At 42.2% G+C, this 8,446-nt stretch overlaps 1 long non-coding RNA gene across 1 annotated transcript in view; it reads right to left on the bottom strand.

The window, feature by feature from the left end:
* Positions 1–755: 755 nt before the first annotated feature.
* Positions 756–8,446, bottom strand: part of LOC104995638 — a 10,823-nt gene continuing 3,132 nt past the window's right edge. Inside the window, exons 2-3 of the long non-coding RNA XR_826071.1 lie at positions 1,067–1,161; positions 756–841 (exon numbers count right to left, since the gene is read on the bottom strand). This is a non-coding gene — a long non-coding RNA (uncharacterized LOC104995638). The remainder of the gene's footprint in view (positions 842–1,066; positions 1,162–8,446) is intronic.

Below are 8,446 nucleotides of genomic sequence, written 5' to 3' on the forward strand. Positions count from 1 at the left end.
TGTCTAAACCACAGGGCTGTGCGCATAGAACATGTGATGCCAGAGGCAGGGTGAGCCTCCTGTAATTTCACAAGGTCACTCTAGACTCAAGATTATGCAGAACATTTCCCCCTGACACTTAAATCAAAATAAATAAATAAATAAAAGAAGAAGAAAAAAAATTAAAAGCATGCATCATCTTTCTTCTTTTTAAATATTTGTTTATTTATTGAGCTGTGTCAGGTCTTAGTTATTTTATGCAGCATCTTTTATTTCAATGCAGACTCTCAAGCTGTGTGTGCAGGCTCTGGAGCATACAGGCTCAACATTTGTGACCCAGGGGCTTAGTTACTCCATGGCATAAGAGATCTTAGTCCTCCAACAGGGATAAAACCCATGTCCACTGCATTGCAAGGCAGATTCTTAAACACTAGACCACCAGACCACCCTATTCATCATCCTTCTTATCCCTGGGGTCTGGATTCAGCAACTACGAGTAGCAGGGGGAAATCTGCCATCTATCACTCACTCCCTAAGCACAGACCCTGCTGTCCTCCACACAGTGGAAGCACCTGCTCTATTTTCCTGTCCTGACCTCAGCATGATGCAAAATTTCTCTATAATGGAACTTCTGTGAGGGGAAGGGAGGGGAGAGAGAGACACCAGGCAGAACGAGCTGAGTCTCCCAAAGTACAAAGGCTTTCCTGAGCTCTCTTCCCTGGTCTCTACAGAGTTCCTGGAAAGCATAGATGATAGAAAACAGGAGTAAACTCACTGTTCGAACAAGTGCCTGCTGATTTCTGCATCCACTGTGCTGAGTGGATCGTCCAGAAGGTAGATGTCTGCATCCTGATACAGGGCTCTAGAAAACGTAGAGAAACTTCAGGAGAGGACACTTCACACTCCCTGAGTCTCATCTCTGAATCGTGACAGTGTTCGAAAACTCTTTATATTCATTCCAAGAGCCTAGGGAAAGAGCCAAGACCCTGCTTGACACAGGCCCACCCGGTGAGCAGGGTCTCTGTGCTCATGTCCACTAGGAGCCATGGAGAAGGAGGGGCAGGATGACAACTGAAATGCCATTTACCTGGCGAGGCTGACCCGGGCTTTCTGCCCCCCCCTCAGTGTGGTTCCCTGGTCTCCTACGACAGTTAGATCTCCATTCTCCAGAAACTGTAAATCCTATAGAGAGAGAGAAAAGGGGAAAAACCAAAGAATTAAAACGTGTTGTCCTCCTGCTATCTTAGCCCTTCAGCATTAGTACTTCATACAAGTGTTTGATCAGCAGCAGTGTGCTTATTTTCATAGCAACTAAATTGTAACTTTGAACATTAAAAAAAAAAAAAAAAACTTCTCATGGCTTTTAATGTGTTTTCATTCTATATTTTTTTCACAGCATTTATGCATTTAACCATTGTAACAGGTATTTATTGAGCATCAACTATACAGCAGGCATTGTTCTGGGCACAAGAATTCAGCCATGAGGAATCAAAGGCTCAGAATTTCTTTCCACGGTGGGAGATGGACAATATGGAAAATTAACCTGAGCACAAGTGCTGAGGACAAGAAGGAAAAGGAAGCCAGATCAGGCAGATGGAAAGTAAAGGGGGAGAAGTGAATCCACACTGGGGTGTGAGGGCTCTGCTCAGAGTGGGTGTGAGCAGATCTGGGCAGTGGGGGGAGGAACTCAGGCAGACCTGGAGAGGCTGCTCCACACAAAGGGAGGGGCGAGCAGAGGGGCCACGGGGAGATGCCCAAGGGGTTCAGGACAAGCAAGGAAGCCAGGAGAGCAAAGCAGAGTAAGAATGAGGGGAGTGAGGGCTGAGACAGAGCAGGAGGAGCCTGGGGTCACTCCAATAAAGGAGTAAAGGGAGTATTGACATGGTCTGAGATTTTTAAGAAATCAGTCCTGTCCTTTGTGGAAAACACACAATAATGGGAGAAAGGTGAGGGCAGATACAAGCGAGGAGGCTACTGGAATAATCTAGGTGAGAGATGACAGTAGCCAGGACCAGAGTGGAAGTAGCAGGAATGGAGAGAGGGGATCACACTCCAGACACACTTGGAAGGTGGAGTCTGGAAGACCTGCTGACGGGACAGGTGTGGGCTATAAGAGAAAAGGACTACGGTTTCTGGGGTGAGGAAGGGGAAGGACAGGGTCTCCATTTACTGAGCTGGGGAAGAAGGTGGAGGCAGGTTTAGGAGACTTCTCTTGTGGACAAGCTGAGATGACCTCCCAGTGGTGTCACAGTGCAGCTGGACATGCAGGTGTGAAGGTCTGTGCTAGAGGCACAGGTATCAGAGCTGGTGGCCCATGAGGTGAAGGCACAGGTCTTACTTTATCAAGGAGTAAATGTTTCTTAAACAAAACATTTTACTGATCTCAGCCTCAGCTTCCCACGCTCTCTGAAGAGATAATACATGACCTGTGTCTTCCATAGTGATACTTAAGGCAAGTGGTAGATTGACAAGATCAGTGCAAGAAATGGAAGAATAAAAAATAAGCATATGAAAAGATATTCAACCAAAATGTCATTAGGAAATTACAAATCAAAACAAGATACTACTATATATCTATTAGACTGGCTAAAATTCAAAACACTGAAAACACCAAATGTTGAAGAGGGTGTGGAGCAACAGGAACTATAATTCATTACTAATGGGATTTGAAATGGCACAGCCATTGTGGAAGATATTTTGACACTTTTTTTTACAAAGTTTAACATGGGGCTTACTACATGATCTAGTAATCATTCTCCTAGATATTTGCCCATATGAATTGAAAATTTATGTCCACATAGGAACCTGTACCTCAATACTCATATCAATTTCTTTCATAATTTCTAAGAACTAGAAGCAAGAAAGATGGCATTCACTAGCTCCATTTAGAAACAAACTGAGGTGCAACCATACCATGGGATATTATTTAGCAATAAAAATAAATGAGTTATCAGGCCATGTGGAGAAATCTTAATGCATTTGACTAAATTAAACAAGCCAGTCTGAAAATGCTTCATTTTCTTAAACACTATGAAAAAGGCAAACTATAACTACATGAAAAAGATCAGTGACCACTAATGGTTGAGTGAGGAGGAAAGACGAAGATGCAGAGCACAGATATTTTAGGACAGTAAAACCTCTGTATGATAATGTACTACTAAATGTATGACATTATGTATTTGTCAAAACCCAAAGAAATGTACAATAAAAAATGAACTTTAATTTCAAGTGTGGATTTTAGTTAATAATAATAAATTGTTTTGGGTTCATCTATTGTAACAAATATACCACACTAATGCACATGATAATAGCGAAAACTGGGAAGGGGTAATTAGGGGTAATCAGAAGATGGAGTGTATGGGAACTCTGCAGTGACTGCTCAATTTTTCTATAAACCTAAAACTGCTATAAAATAAAGCATAAAAGAAAAAAAAGACGGAACAGTCTGGACATGAAAAATCAAAGGGAAAGAAACAGTGTGCTCAAGGGACACCAAGAAAAACTGCTGGACTAAGTAGATTCTTGTTCATGGAAGCAGGAAAAACTCAAAGCTAAGAAGGATATGAAGTTTCAACTTGAGAATCTGGGAATCTATCAAAAGTTATAATTTAACATTATTTAAGAACTAAATAGACAAATCAGAGTATCTGGTGGGAGTGGGAGGGAGAGAAAATAAGAACATCCCCAAATGACAAGATAACAACCAAAGTTTATGTTACACAGCATTATATTACAAATTGTAGATTGCCTGTAATTACCACTGGAAAGATCCTGGCACAGACAAACAGAGTTTGGGGGAGTTTGTTATCTACTAAACCCGTCAGGCATCAATCTATGATGCCCAGCAGTACCTTTCTGCAGATAAATCCCTCTTTTGTCTCTGCTGCTGCTGCTGCTGCTTAGTCGCGTTAGTCATGTCTGACTCTGTGCGACCCCATAGATGGCAGCCCACCAGGCTCCCCCGTCCCTGGGATTCTCCAGGCAAGAACACAGGAGTGAGTTGCCATTTCCTTCTCCAATGCATGAAAGTGAAAAGTGAAAGCGAAGTCGCTCAGTTGTGTCTGACTCCTAGCAACCCCATGGACTGCAGCCAACCAGGCTCCTCCGTCCATGGGATTTTCCAGGCAAGAGTACTGGAGTGGGGTGCCATTGCCTTCTCTAATTTAGCAAATTTGGGGAGAAAGCAAGTGGCACAGTAGGGTCTCCAGGATAAGAAGTTTTCTGATCTCCCTAAGTCTCACTTTCATCTTCTACAGAATGTGCTGCAGAAACAAGAGTCACTAAACTCAATGATGCTGTGAGAATCAAAACACACATATGAACACCCTCCATAAATAAAAAAAAAGGACATGAATTGATTGTAACTTCCTATTGGTGACTGAGGCCTATTTTCACATCAAGCCAACAATGGGACCCTGCCCATAGTTTGGATCACAATATGTAAAGCATGTGACCACAAGAAAAAGAAAGTGGTTGTCTCCATCATAATCCTCCCTGACAGCCACAAAGACATACAGGCACACAGGTTCCCTGCTCACTCAAAGCTTAAACTGGAGTGCATCCAATGAAAGGCAGCAATACCTCTGTGGTGGAAATTCATTATTTTACCTTCTTTCTTTGTGGAGCTCAGAAATTATCATCTCATGCTTTTGGCTTTAATGAAAAACAACAGGACATTTTAAGATAGGTTCCCAGCGCCCCACCACCACCACCCCCCCACACACTGTTTACCTGGCCTGTTTCACTGTTGACAGTCTTCACAAACTGTTCCACTTAGCTTTTATGCTTTGATTTTATGTTCTTTTCATTTCTTTCTCAAAACAGCACCACATTGTAGCACAGCAATCTCAAACATACTCTAGAAAAGGCACCTGAATCCACTCCTTCATTTAGCACAGTCAAAGCATAAGATGCAAGCACTCTCTCTCCAGGTCTGGTGGGAGGACTTTGAGTGCCTTCTTGACTCTGACAATTCAGTTCAGTTCTCACCAACTCCCGGAGCTTGCCCAAACTCATGTCCGTTTAGTTGGTGATGTCATCCAGCCGTCTCATCCTCTGTCGTCCCTTCTCTTCCGGCCTTCAATCTTTCCCAGCATCAGGGTCTTTTCAAATGAGTCAGCTCTTCGCATCAGGTGGCCTACGTATTGCAGCTTCAGCTCCAACATCAGTCCTTCCAGTGAACACCCAGGAATGATCTCCTTTAGGATGGACTAGTTGGATCTCCTTGCAGTCCAAGGGACTCTCAAGAGTCTTCTCCAACACCACAGTTCAAAAGCATCAATTCTTTGGCACTCATCTTTCTTTATGGCCCAACTCTCACATCCATACATGACTACTGGAAAAACCATAGCCTTGGCTAGATGGACCTTTGTTGGCAAAATAATGTCTCTGCTTTTTAATATGCCATCTAGGTTGGTCATAGCTTTTCTTCCAAGGAGCAAGTGTCTTTTAATTTCATGGCTGCAATCACTATCTGCAGTGATTTTGGAGTGCAAAAAAATAAAGTTACTCACTGTTTCCCCATCTATCTGCCAAAAAGTGATGAGACCAGATGCCATGATCTTCTTTTTTTGAATGTTGAGTTTTAAGCCAACTTTTTCACTCTCCTCTTTCACCTTTGTCAAGAGGCTCTTTGGTTCCTCTGGGATTTCTGCCATAAGGGTGATGTCATCTGCATATCTGAGGTTATTGATATTCCTCCCAGCAATCTTGATTCCAGCTTGTGCTTCATCCAGCCCAGCATTTCTCATGATATACTCTGCATATAAGTTAAATAAGCAGGGTGACAAATATGCAGCCTTGATGTACTCCTTTCCCAATTTGGAACCAGTCTATTGTTCCATGTCCAGTTCTGACTGTTGCTTCTTGACCTGCATACAGATTTCTCAGGAGGCAGGTAAGGTGGTCTTTTGAAGAATTTTCCACAGTTTGTTGTGTTCCATAGTCAATAGTCAATAGGCATAGTCAATAAAGCAGAAGTAGGTGTTTTTCTGGAACTCTCTTGCTTTTTTGATGATCCAATGGATGTTGGCCATTTGATCTTTGGTTCTTCTACCATTTCTAAATCAAGTTGGAACATCTGGAAGTTCACAGCTCACATACTGTTGAAGCCTGGCTTGGAGAATTTTGCGCATTACTTTGCTAGCATGACAATTACTCTGACAATTATTCATGGACAAACCACAGATGGGAAAACCACTTCAAAGGATTTGAAGTAAAATCCAAGTCAGGTTAATTCCCAGCCACCATTTTTGGATTAGGTTAAAGGGAAAAGCCTGAGTTGAGCATATATTACAGTTCCTCCCACTGACGGGAAGGTGTTTTTATTCACGTTATTTTCCTCTAAGTTAAATGTAACCAATTCTCACTGAACTGCAGACATGCGAACTAGGAAATGGTGATGCTGATTCTTGATGCCATCCATCCAGAAGAACATGAAGAGGCCTTCTCTGATGGTGGAGACTTAGTGTAGAAACACCACACAGTAGACTGTTGAAACCATTAATGAGGCCCTGACAGAGGAAGGCTGGGTTCCAGAGGCTGGGTTCCAAACGGCAGACATCTTGCCTTTCTTACAGCTTTTCTTCCATGTGGAATCGCCCTTCCTCTCACATCCTGTCAATATCCTGCCCATCTTTCCAGGCTCAGCCAAAACACACTCTCCCATGAACCCATCCTGGATTCATCTCTTCCTGCTAATTTCCTAATGTTCTGTTTACATCTCTCATCTCTCATGAAGGACTGTCTTATTTTGGTCCATCATTTGTACACATGCACAAGGTGTCTCTCAGCTCCTGGAGAGTAAGATCTGTGGTGGACCACAATGCTGTTTATCTCTAATCCTCACAACAAGCTGCACAGGAAGTACTGGCCCCATTTCACAGATGAGGAAACTGAGACTAAGTGAGGTCACATCAGTGCTCTGAGGAATGCCTTTACATAATGTACTATGTATAGAGTACCTACATAAATATAAACTTAAATAATGGAAGTTAAATATTCAAATATCTTCTTTCTTACATGTCATATTTTATGGATGTGTTTTACCAAAAACTGACTGAGCTTAAAATTAAGAGCTAATTTTTTTTTCAAAATTATTCTAACATTTATAAAGTGACTGTTATGTCCCTAGCAATCAGGTGCTTTAAAATCACTCCTGCATTTCATCCTCAAAACAACATTATGAGGTTAATAGTATTATTATCTCTATTTTACAGATGAAGAATCATGCACCTAGCGAACAGAGAAACAGACTCAATTCCTGAGCCTCTGACTCTTTGAAGTTGATGTCATCAGTCTGAATTGATCTTGCCACTGTGATTACTTCATTTCTCCCTATTTTATCATATTAATAGAAATGTTTTCAGCTCAATGAACTTAAATGTTTACTTCAATTAAATCTAGTATAATATATCATGTTGTAATTAACATATGTAATACAAGAAAATTTGCTCTTTTTACTGTTTTTTTTTTTCTTCCAGGATTTGGGGGCAGTGGGGTTAGGGAAAACAGTGAGGAGAAATCTTCATTTATATGTATGTATATTTGTAGAGAAAGGGCTATAATAGTAAAAATAGCTACCATTTACTGAAACACTGGCATGTTTGCATTCCACATGCATGGCCTGTAGCCTTTACAATAATCCCATCTCTCCTTGCATTCAGTAAGACAAGAAATTGAGATAAACATCCAGAGTTAATAACTAAGATTGATTCTCTCCAAAAGCCAAGCCTTTTCTACTACACATACAGTTTCTGTAACTACAGGTCAAAATAGTTCTAGAACACCCCTATTATCTATGAAAGTATTATGCCCATCCACTGACATAGGGATTCCAAAAAAGATAAGTAAAGAATCTCATTAGGTGGTTCCCAGGTGTAAAAACCTTGCTGACCTCTTGCTAATCATAGTCACAGATGACATTTCAGAGCAGTAACAAAACCTCCTGGATACCCTCTGATCCAGAGTCCTTGTTTTGCTGCAGATACATCAGAGGTCCAGGCAGGTAACAGGACATGACCAGAGTGACAGTGAGCAAGTGACAAAGCTGGGGACAAGACTCTGCTCTCTGATGCCTCCCTTCCTGCCAAGGGAGGAAATGGACACAAGGGGCCCCAACTCCATGACCCAACCATGCAGAAAACAGCAGAGCAGTCCATGTTTATAAGCATCACATCATATACAGAAGAATCATTGTACAGGCTGGTCCTTCAGGTTCCCTTCCCACCAGGGTCTGTGCTGCACACATGCCCTAGGCTGGGTGAAGCCCCAGGACACTGCCTACATTACTGGTCCAGCCACCCCACGTGGCTGCAGCAAAGCATCAGCTCCCACAGAAAATACTGAATGACAGCCACTGTCCCAGTACCTGCTCTTCTTCAGAGATGCTCAAGTGTGGGGCAAAAGATAATGCTGAGTTTTACCAGAAAGGCAAGGTCATAAAAGAAACAGCTGCACAGTGGCCTGG

This window comes from Bison bison, unplaced genomic scaffold (genome assembly GCF_000754665.1).
Source record: "Bison bison bison isolate TAMUID 2011002044 unplaced genomic scaffold, Bison_UMD1.0 scf7180017850955, whole genome shotgun sequence".
NCBI lineage: Eukaryota > Metazoa > Chordata > Mammalia > Artiodactyla > Bovidae > Bison > Bison bison.